This window comes from Paramormyrops kingsleyae, chromosome 9 (genome assembly GCF_048594095.1).
Source record: "Paramormyrops kingsleyae isolate MSU_618 chromosome 9, PKINGS_0.4, whole genome shotgun sequence".
Lineage (NCBI taxonomy): Eukaryota > Metazoa > Chordata > Actinopteri > Osteoglossiformes > Mormyridae > Paramormyrops > Paramormyrops kingsleyae.
In genome coordinates this window covers 27,172,623-27,183,618 of record NC_132805.1, presented here as the reverse complement: position 1 = coordinate 27,183,618, position 10,996 = coordinate 27,172,623, and the positions used below count along the sequence as shown (strand labels likewise).

Sequence of the window (10,996 nt, the reverse complement as noted above, 5' to 3'; positions counted from 1 at the left end):
TTGAGAAAATGTTTCGGCTAAAATCTGGGCTTATTCTACAATGATTGACCATACCAGTGTGTACGTTTGTGCATGTTGGGCTTGTTCGGACCAGTGTTATTACCATAAAATAAAACTTTAATGGAAACGGAAACTATTTTAAAAATCCATTAACTGAAATAAAAAATTATAATTACCAAAAAAAAAATATGCTGGACTTTATTCGGTAAAAAGTACTGCCACCCCACCCACATCTTTTTACCTAGTTTAACCACAATATCTCTTCTTTTAAAAGATGTTGTAGTTGCTAAGCTGTCCCTTTCTACACTGCAACTTCAATACTTACTGCTTCCATGATTTACCAAAGCAATAGCATATGGTGCCCCACTAACTGAATTTAATAAGCATAATGATACGCTGAATTTATACAGGTTACCAACTTTTGTGGATCACAATATGCATCTCATTAATATTTCAGGCATACTGCTAATCTCCTTATCGAATTATGGGTGGAAATAATGTCCATAAAGTGCAAAGCCAACGTCCATTATCTAAATCTCTGCGATGACATACGGTTTCGTAGTTGTCAAAATGGTTTTCCTCCAGAAAATCCCCTGACCGTTTAAATTAATTTTAATCATTTAAATTAAGATTAATTGACCAATCGGTTAAATAGTTGATAGATTAATAATCGTTAGTGGCAACTCTAGTATCAACCTCCGACATTAAGATGGTCATATACTTGAAACTGACGGAATCAATGTCGTTTTAGCGATACAACATCGTATGACCCGTAATCACCACAGTGGTAATCACCATTTTGACGCACCGCCCATGCAGAATTTTGATTCCACCCACTGTCCTCATTTGGCTGAAAATAATGTGATGCCATGGAGTTGGTCAGCAGAACTAATTATGCAGTTACCGGCAGGCTTTGCACTGCACTACACTTTAAATAGTGTAGATTAATATGTATTTTTGTGTATTCCTGTTAATAGTAAATGTCGTAAACCGTGTTTGTTGTGGAATGCACACTTTGTTAACCTGCAGTGACGGGTGTCGTGTAAATTGTTGGCTTCCCTGTCTGAGCTACTGCTAGTATTAAACCTATAGTGAATGTAAAAAAAAGAGAGCAACCTCCATTTTAAGAGCTGTCATCCCCTTTATTAGAAGGACTGACAGATTCGCCATGATACATTTATTAGTGCTCGGCATGTAGGTCTGCTGTATCGATACCATTCCACGCCCTCTAGGGTTGTGGCACTACAGAGGACAAGAAAAGTGCTGGCATCTTTTTTTGAGTATGTGATAGGTTATTTTCACTGACGGTTGATTTTGGTTTTGTCCGAATGTTGTTTGAAGTATACTGCCACCTTTACTTCTGGATCTCCCAGCTTTCCTGGACTCTCCTGTTCATCTTATCGGGAATAAGGACTGTAAAGCATTTTTAGGTGCTAGTACTGTAATAAATTTTGACTTGTTGAGGTCAACAAACGGGTGTGATTGTCTTACCGTTTTGCTGCCGGAGTGGCCAGGGAGCTGATTCGCTGCAGATACCTGCGGTTCTGCCTTGTTGAAAGAGATCAGGTTTTATTATTATTATTATTATTTTACGATATTGATCTTCTGCTATGTACGAAGGAAGTTTTATTGTGCAATTCATAAGACAAAGGCATAAAAATAGTTTTGAGGTATGACCTGACATGTTGCCAGTGTGAAAAGAGAGATACTGGATTTTTTTTCTGTAAAGATAGCTGCCATCAAACACAATTCCCCTGTAACAGGAATAAATAAACCATCTCCTGTAGCTGAGAAGTCGACTTGTCCGTTCACATCCTTGATTTGTGGATGACCTTCTTGTACCTTCAGACTCACCTACGTACTTAAGTTTCTAAAATGGCAGATGTCTGTGGTTGACATTTTGGCCTTATGTTTCGTGTGCGTGCAGGAAATCCTTTTGGTCGTCTTCTCCACCTTTGGTTTCCGCTTGAATTTGGTAGCTTTCAGTTTTGTGTAAGGTTTGACGCGAACACTCCTTTCAGCCATTCAGATTCAGGCACAGTAAGGCAGTGTGCCGTTTGACACACCCATTGTCAGTCTGATTGTTCTCAATTCTACTATATACCAACACACTGTATGTTATTTACCAAATCGCTGAAAGGAATAGCATCTCGCCGTGGATGGCAGCCTATAGCATTCCTGTAACATTCCTGTTCCTCTGTTTGTTGATATCTGATGTTGTAAGACTCCTTGTAATACATGGTAGGTGGTGTTGCTTACACTTCCCTTAATTGATACTTTATGGCATTTCCTGCTGTAGTCGATGCAAAACGCTTTGGGTTTCAAGACTTTCATATTGTTTTCAGGTTGTGAGATAATCGCAGGCCGCTTGCTAATTTGTCCCTCGAGCAGATGGATGCCGTAACAGTAGCCGTCACCTTCAGTGGGAATGGGGAACGGATGGATTTGTGAATCCTGCGTGAGGAACTGATTGATTAGCTATGTCTGTTTCGCTAGCTGTCTCTGACGGGAGGCTCAGGTGCACAGACACAGAAGGGGCGATTGGGTCGACATGCTGCCTGTCAGGTACAATCTGCTTCTACACCAGCGTTGATGCGGCATTTACTCAATGTCCCCCTGTCATTCCCAGAGCTGTTCTTTACCATGGTATTCAGCTCTTCCATTTGCAAGCCAAACCCAGTCTACATCTCCTTCTCCATGGAAACGGACAACCTTTAGATTCTTCTTGTGCTTCGTGTACTCGCTCTAAATAAACACCCGTGTCACAAATTGACCTTGAGCTGCAAGTCCGTCTCACCATAGACTGTATTCTGAATCTGTTAAACACAACTGCTCTGGGTTTCCAGTATCTAGTTCCCGCGTTTAATGCAGTTGGACTGCTAATATTCAAAAGATGGACTTCAGATGGTTTAGTGATTAACAGCTGGACTTCGGACTAAACATACACTTCCTCCTTTGACAAGAGTGTTACCGCCTTTTACGTTGTGGAAGGTAGTTAGCCTAAATTGCTTCAGTTAATATCTACCAAAGATGGATAATGGTGTGAAAGATACTTTGCATAAAAGCATATGCTAAGGTGCTCTCTCGGGAGAAATGTTCAAATTTTCCTCTCGCCACTGCTGTGAAAGATTCTGCATATAGCCATGCGTCTAATTAGGGCATCGCATTCATGCTGCCTTTCGTGGACGGAGATGGCTTTAGGGGTTCTTAACCATGGAGTGGACTGACTTCTGCTTCCCGTCCTGCCGAGCCCCTTAACTGGAGTGGCCATAGGATGATGCCCCTGTTGGTCTCACTGCTGTATTCATTTCCCCTTTCTTGATGACTGTTCATTATTGCAGTGCACTGGGTTTGGTCTCTACTAACAAGCTAATTGCCATGAAATCGAGGAAGCCCCTTGTTTCTCCATGTTTCAAGCGCAGTTTTGTGCAGTTTTACACAAGTTAAATAAAAAATTAGAAATGACACTTGACTGTAAATAAACATTTCCCGCAGTTGAATCCCCCCCCACTGCGTTTTAAAAGCTTTATCATCTGTGTTGTATGTCTCCTCTGGCCGCCATCGCAAATGTCTTCCTTTTGAAACGCTTTGTGACAGAAATAGATTTGATATCGAGCTACTTTATCCGAGTGATGTGAATTAGCCCGCGTGAGGCACTTGCTCTGTTTGTTAGATAAAGCTTCTAGAATTCTACTCCCCCTCCATAAAACAGGGCAGAATAACGGCTAATACTTCTTTAGGTTGTACTGAGGTCTAGGAGAAGCAGATGGAAGTCATGATTTTTTTTTTTATCCTATCTTTCCTGAAATGGCACAAGTAGTTATTTATTAATTGGCAGCAAGGGTATGGTGGCAGGCTGTTTTAAAAAGCGTTGTGAAGACTAAAAATGGGGGAATTGTTAGCAACATGTTTCTAAGTAATGCATTTCTAAAATGAGGAGCAAAAAGCATCCTACTGGTGGAAAAACTGGCTGGTCTTTCCAAGTAGCTGTGAGAGTAAACTTCAGTGTGGTTAGGAATAGACAACTAAATCCGCCGTTCACTCTACTGCCTTCCCTGACGCTGTCGGCCCCTCTCTCCCCATGTGTGATCGTTGCTAGCGTAACCAAGGTGTGTGACCTGTAAATGGTCTCTGTGCCTTGTGTCCTGAGTGTCTGCTCCTTGTAAATCTTGTAAGATCTCCATAGCACCCTCTGATGTAGCAGGGAAACACAGAATCATAAATTATACTTTGTAAATTATGCCAAATATTTTTTGTGGTATTTGAATCTATTGAGTGAAAATGTGCAAGTATTGACATGAGCCAGGACATGAATTCTGTTCCTATCCATGGGACGTCTTTTTCGGCGAAGCTGCAGATGGACAGTTGTAGTGGCAGTACCATGTGCATCAGTTCTTGACCTTCGCTACCTCAACACACATTTTTATTGAAAAGCTTATGCTTTGCGTTGTGCTAATTATAAGATGCGCCGTCCTATTTCCAAAATTGAATGCAACCTTATAAGGACCTGAGGGCTTGCATGTCGTTTTAAAGGTGAATGTAGTTCTCAGAAACCCATCCAGGTTGTCTCATGGTCTGTGGCCTGTGTTTGAAGTAGAAGCCGGGAGCCAGGAGAGATCTTCAGGAGTTTCTGAGGTCTCTCTCTTCTCTGGCCCTTGAGGATTCACCCTGAACTACTGAGAGGAAGGCTAAATTGAGTAGAGCTGAATAAAAAGAGAACATCCTGCAAGAAATGGACGGTTAGCCAAGGTGTAGAGGACAGGGAGAGAAGCTGGACATGCTGAAAGAAGGCCGATATTGTTCCGCGTCTGTCGATAATGGGGAGGAGGAGGTGCAGGAGTGTCCCGATGCGCAGTGATGCAGTGTCAGGGAAGCGTAGAAGGTCAGAGGTGTGGAATACTCTGTGGATGCGGCTCTGACAGATGCCTGTTGTCTGGCAGCCCCGTCCCATTCGCACACCCTGGGGACTGCATGGTGAGGAAGGGAGCTGGCTGGCCGGCCAGACAGCACTGCGGCAGAGCCGTCAGTGTGCTGCTGCCAGACCCAGTGCTGGGAATTGCATGTCTGTACAAGTCTCACCCCTTTTTTTTTTTTTTTTTTTTTAGCATTTTTTGATCTTTATAATAATTTATATCCATTCATTTTCATGTTTTCATCAGAAAATATCATTAAATTTATTTGTACCAGGTACTTTTGAATTCTCAAATCTGATTGGTTGAAATGGTATATTGTATAACCACATGCTTAGTGCCAGATGAATCTCAGTAGTAAATCTAAGCACTATGCCATTATGATCTTTAATTCTAACCAACATTACTTAATATAAATTAGAAAAACAAACAAATTGCTACAAGCCAGTTCAGGCTGAGGGCCAGGGCCTGTGGTCAGTGATTAAATACCAACATGATTTACTGATGTATTGCACTTATAGTCCAGTAATATTTTACAGTCATGTTTAGCCTGCCTAAACGAGATGGTATGTAAGTCTAGTTTTAATGGTTAAAGTCAGGTTTTACCCACAACACATACCAAGATGTGCGTAAAGCCAAATTAATAGAACAATGGCTGAATATATATTTACTTATCATTCCCTTTGCAGCTGTGCATTTAAAACCGTGCAATTCACAACTTGACATGCATTGACCTGCATATACCATGTTTACTTGGTATTTGGCTTATAAGATTATATATAAAGACCGGCTTTGGGCTTTGCTCAAACTAATGTTCGAACTAATGATCGGTTCAGAGTCTTAGCAATGGTCGGTTTTGTAGAGATGCACAATATATCAGTTGACATGTTGGCCAATATTTGTTAAAAAACAAGATATCGGAATGTGTCAATCATGGGCGACATAAAATTTAATCAATATTCAAATCAATATTCAATATTCATTAAATCTGGCCTGCAGGGTTATCTTTCATTTTCTACAAATAAGAAACAATATGACATGATCCTGCTAACCTGCATAGTCAAGCTGAGCAAGGTGTGCTACGGGAAAACTATAGGCTGATATTTGTGCCACTAGAAACTGAATATGAATTTTGTATATTTGAATTTGCAGTTATCCGCGTTACAAAACTGAATCTGAATTTAATAGTTTGAATTTGAATTCCAGTAACTCGAAATAGCATTTATCCTACCTCGAAAAATTCAGTTCGCAAATTCAATTTCAATCTAGTGTGACACACATCCGGGTCCTTGAGAAAAAGTAATCGACCACAGATTCACAACGCAACTTATTTCCACGTTTACGACAGTTCTGCAGGTCGGGGTAAAGAGGAGGCGTGTGCTGGGGTGTCGCAAGTGCAAATGCGGGATCATATACGTAATAAAAATTAAGCAGTACCGGCACTGCTATATCTTAATCTTTATTATACCACCACTTCTCACAAGTTGCCAGTACTCTGCTACTCAGAGACAAGCGTCACGCGAGAGTGCTGGGGCTCCACGCTGACCATTATGTTTTCAAGCAGATACAGCTGTGCCTCAGGTGCTTCTATGAGAAAGTAACATGTACGGCTTGTGGGCATTAACTCTGACATATTGATGATAACTTTGATAATGTAATAGACAGGGATGGACATACCTGGTACACAAGTACGCATTCACCTTTAAAAACGATACCTGCGACAATCGATTGTTTGTAAAAGCACAAATGCATACTTATGTGCATTTGCGCTGTTATGATAAGAAAATACCTTGCATTTTAATCTTTATATGCCAATTCTACTTCATTTGCAGTATACAGGTTAAAATGCAAGGTATTTTCTTGTTACAAACAATCGATTGTCACACACATGGTTTTTAAAGGTGAATGCGTACTTGTGTACCAGTTATGTCCATCCCAAATATCAGATGATACATAAGGATGTAAACAGTGTAGTCAACAGAACTCTGCATTCCCATCTTGCAATGCACTGATAGATGACATTGACACAGTATCGGTCAATTGATAAAATGATCACATTTTCAAAGTATAGTGTAGCTTTAAACAATTTATCCAAAGAAAAGGGTTTGAATAAAAACAAGTAGAGCCTTCTCTACTTGAAAAGGGTGAGAGAGTGAGATGTGCCAGGAAGGGCTTCCCTCAGTGTCAGCACTGAATGTTCTTTAGTTTCCCTGTAAACATGTTCCCAGTAGGACGCGCTTGGTTGTTTTTCAGTTTTCCGACCATCCTAATATAGTCTTAGATACAGACATTCTGCACAGAGGTATATAATTTATATTACTGTGAAAATGTAGAACCGAAGCATAATAAATCAACTTTATAATGCATTCTGTTACTCCTAGATGTCAACGTCAGTCTAACCTTTTCATATTTTGAGTGCTCAGGTTTTATTCCGAGCAGATGTTGCTTTTATGGTATGTTGACGATGCGCGGTGACATCGTTAATGGGAGAGAAGGTGACCGCTTTCTAACTTTAAGGTGCGGCATGTTGATTTCACAGCCGGTGACACTGCTATGGTATTGGCCTCTGTGCTGACTCTCTATCATGTGTGATGAATGTTTTCGGTTTATGTTGTCTATAATTTTCACTGCCCCTCCTGGTGAATTTGCCACGTGTCTGTAACTTCGGGGGTTAGCTTTACGGCAGCCGGCAGGTGGGTCGCGAGACCCCTCACAAGGAGACCCCCCCCCCCCCCCCCCCCCCCAGGATGAAGGGACACGCTCTTCCCACTCTCTCATCGTGCCTCAGTAGCTCCCCAGATTATTTTCTTTGTAAAAATGTCTCGCATTGGAGACCTTTGAAACATGCTTTTTTTTGTTGGGGGGGAGGCACTGTGGGTACATTTTAATGGGGACTGTGTAGATGTCATCTATCAGTGCACCCCAATACGGAATCCACAATTCTGATTACTACTCATTACTTCCATTAATATCAAAGGGTGGTTTTAAAAACCAGTGTTTGTTGCTGTAGAGGTAATAATATTGCTGAAAATAATGAATTGGTCATATGAAACTGGCTGCTTATGTGTTTCCTCTGTACAGTGCATGCTGGGGAAAAATAAATGTTTACAGTTTCGAAATCATTAGGAATGGCCTGTAAAAGGTGGTTATCCTACAGCCGGCCTTACTGCTGTTCCCGGGCAGCTCTGAATAAAGCAGGTGCATAAAGGAGAGCTAACGTCACTGAGGGCTGGAACAAGCTGAAGGACAAGGTCCTTATCTGTGCATCGGCCTTCCAAACACTTAGAATTATGGAGAGCTTCCGGAATAGCCAGGAGTCACATGGCACGGGGCAGGGAGACACGCCTGGATGGGATTCAGGGAAGAATTATTATTTTTGAATTATAGGGGATGTAATGTGTGTCGTAAACATAATTTCTTTCATTCCACGTTTTGGTTTTCTCACCCAACACTGAACCAGAATGAAAGCCTGTTTCACGATGGTGGAAATTACATGGCTTTGGAAACGAAAAGTAAAATCTACCGTGTGTGGGTGTGCACATTTTTATTTATTTATTTTTTCTACTCTTCTCTTTTATCAGGGTCATTTAGTGTTCTGTTGCCTGAAAGCTGACAGATAATTGATAGCTGCGGTTAACAATTTAAATCGATCGGACTGTCACTTTGAATAGAACCAAATGCAACCATAAAGTGCTTAAAGTGATACAACTCAGGCAGCAACAGTTGTATTTTATTTTCGTATTACAGATGCACAGAAATTAATTAGTGCATTAGCTTCTGCTGTGTCCCCCCCCCCCCCCCCTCAACGGAAAAAGCCTTTATTTTCTTTCTCCATCCTGTTTTGTTTTAGACACCTCGCCAAACATGCTGAAATGGGAGATAGACGTTCTTGTTAAGCTCTTAAAGGCACTGTCACTTTTGTTGCAAATTTCAGGCTAATCCATGGGCCTTCAACGAATTAATTTTTGATTAAATAAACAGAGCCTTCATATCCTCACCCAGTATGTGTGGTCAGCCGCTTGTTTATTCTCCATGGTAATTAGCCTTTGGTTTGAGATTAGAGCTTGTGTGATCTGATTGGTCGGATGGACTGCGCAGTAATTTGATTGGTTATTGGAGGCACGATGCTCCAGGGGATTTTGAGTGGTATCCACATGGCTGAGAATAGGACTGGTTTGACTGGAGAATGCAGTGCTGTGCAGAAAGGGCATGCATTGAAGAATGGCCTGCTTTGAAAAAAACAACCAAAGAAGGATGATGAAGGTAGATTGTAAGACCCTGCCCTTCCGCCATCCCTCCCATCCCAAATTGTCTTTTCCTGCCCTCTAAATGCCCAGTCCTTCCCCGTCATTTCTCTACCTGTCTACTGCCAGCATTTCAAAATGGTAATGAGGCAGGGTCCCCACTGGAGTCTAAAAGACCACCTGAAATTTGTACTGCCTTTATTTTTGTGCTTTGGAATGGCAGGGCATTTTCTGCCCAGTGAGTTCTATTAATTGAAGCATTGTTGTGTTATGCAAGACGGCGAAAGCCACTGCTGTAAGGTCCTGGGACTGACTGCAGTCTTCTTACACATAACTGTGGCTCAGATACCTAAAAAGTGGTCAGTGTAGGGGGTGCGTTCAGAACAGGGCCAAGGACGTCCAGCCAATGGCAGTGGAAGAGACCGGCACCTTCATCTGCCCTGTGATGTCATTTTACTTAAAGAGAAACGGGGGGGGAAAAGCAAAATGAAACAAAACTGTGAGATCATTAGATGTGAGATCATTTCTATAACATATATGCATTACCTCAAGGTGAATTTTTGGGCATGAATACATCTGCATGCATTTGCATGCCTAACGAACACAGGGACACCAGCGCCTCGTAAAAACAGGCGAGGCCATTAATCATGGTGAGGCGAGGCAGCTAAAGTGAACACAGCAGGCCCGTCGCCACGACGACATCGCAACACACAGACGAGAGAGGCCGAATCTAGCCTGCCTCTAATTTGGAAATGAATATTTATAAGTTTACGCTCCCAGGATTTAAGCGGAAGCAATCCCAAAAGCTTTGCTTGAGGCAAATAATTGGGCTGAGGTATAGACACACATCTGTGGCATAGCTGAGGAGGAGGAGGAGGAGGAGGGCATTGGTGCTGGCCTCAGTTCTTTAAGTGCTGTTTATCAATGTAAAAATGCTCTGCTGTGGTCTAAATGAAGCTTTTTACTTGTAACTTTTTAAATTAAATACATTGTTTTGCTCCAAGAATAAGTCCATTTAAATGTGCTCTTGAGCTCCTGATATATACCTAGTTGTGACACATGCTGAAATTAATTCATTTTTTCACCCTCACATCCAGTCACGTGTACGCACACACGCACACAGACAGACAGACACACACACACACACGCGCACACACACACACACACACACACACAAACACACTGGCTTTCTTCCTCTCTGTGATGGCATCAAGGAACATCAATTTAATCCCAGGGAGAATCTTGTAATGAAGTTACGACACCTGAGCTGTCTCAGTAAAAAACAAATAAAATTTGTATAAATGGGTAAAATTTTTATACATTTGGATGAAATTGCTGTGCAACTACATAATGAAATTTTGACAATATTCCTCCTGTCATTTAGCTGTTTAGTTAGAAGTGTCAGTTATCTAACACTCCTGGTTTAATGTATTTTTCTGCAGCCAGGTTTGATTTTGTCTTTAAGGCTCTTATAGAAGTCTTGGATCCTCCCCCTTTTTGGACTAGTAGAGCATCAGACTGTATGCTAGGTAGTTCTGGTGATTTGGTCACAGCCGTTTGCCCCACAGGGGGCGCTGCCTTGGATTGGTTGTTTTCCGGGGGCATGGTGTTCTCAGTTATTGGGTTTGGAGTTGCATCACAACTGGACACTTTGTGCAAACACTCATACTTCCACACTCTGGATGCCTTCCAAGCAAACAAGTGCTGCCTTTGTCTTTCTGGCAGTCCGAGGGCGGTGGAAATTCTCCAGTCGTTTCTTAATTTTGAAAGCAATCATCGGAACTTCACTAAGAAAAAAAAGCTCACTTTTGCTTAACCACTTGCCCGTAATACATACTCAGT

General features: G+C 41.7%; 1 protein-coding gene across 2 annotated transcripts in view; it reads left to right on the top strand.

Annotated features, from left to right (window-relative positions):
- Positions 1 to 10,996, top strand: part of ascc3 (activating signal cointegrator 1 complex subunit 3) — a 176,543-nt gene that overhangs the window by 45,818 nt on the left and 119,729 nt on the right. The window lies entirely within an intron of this gene.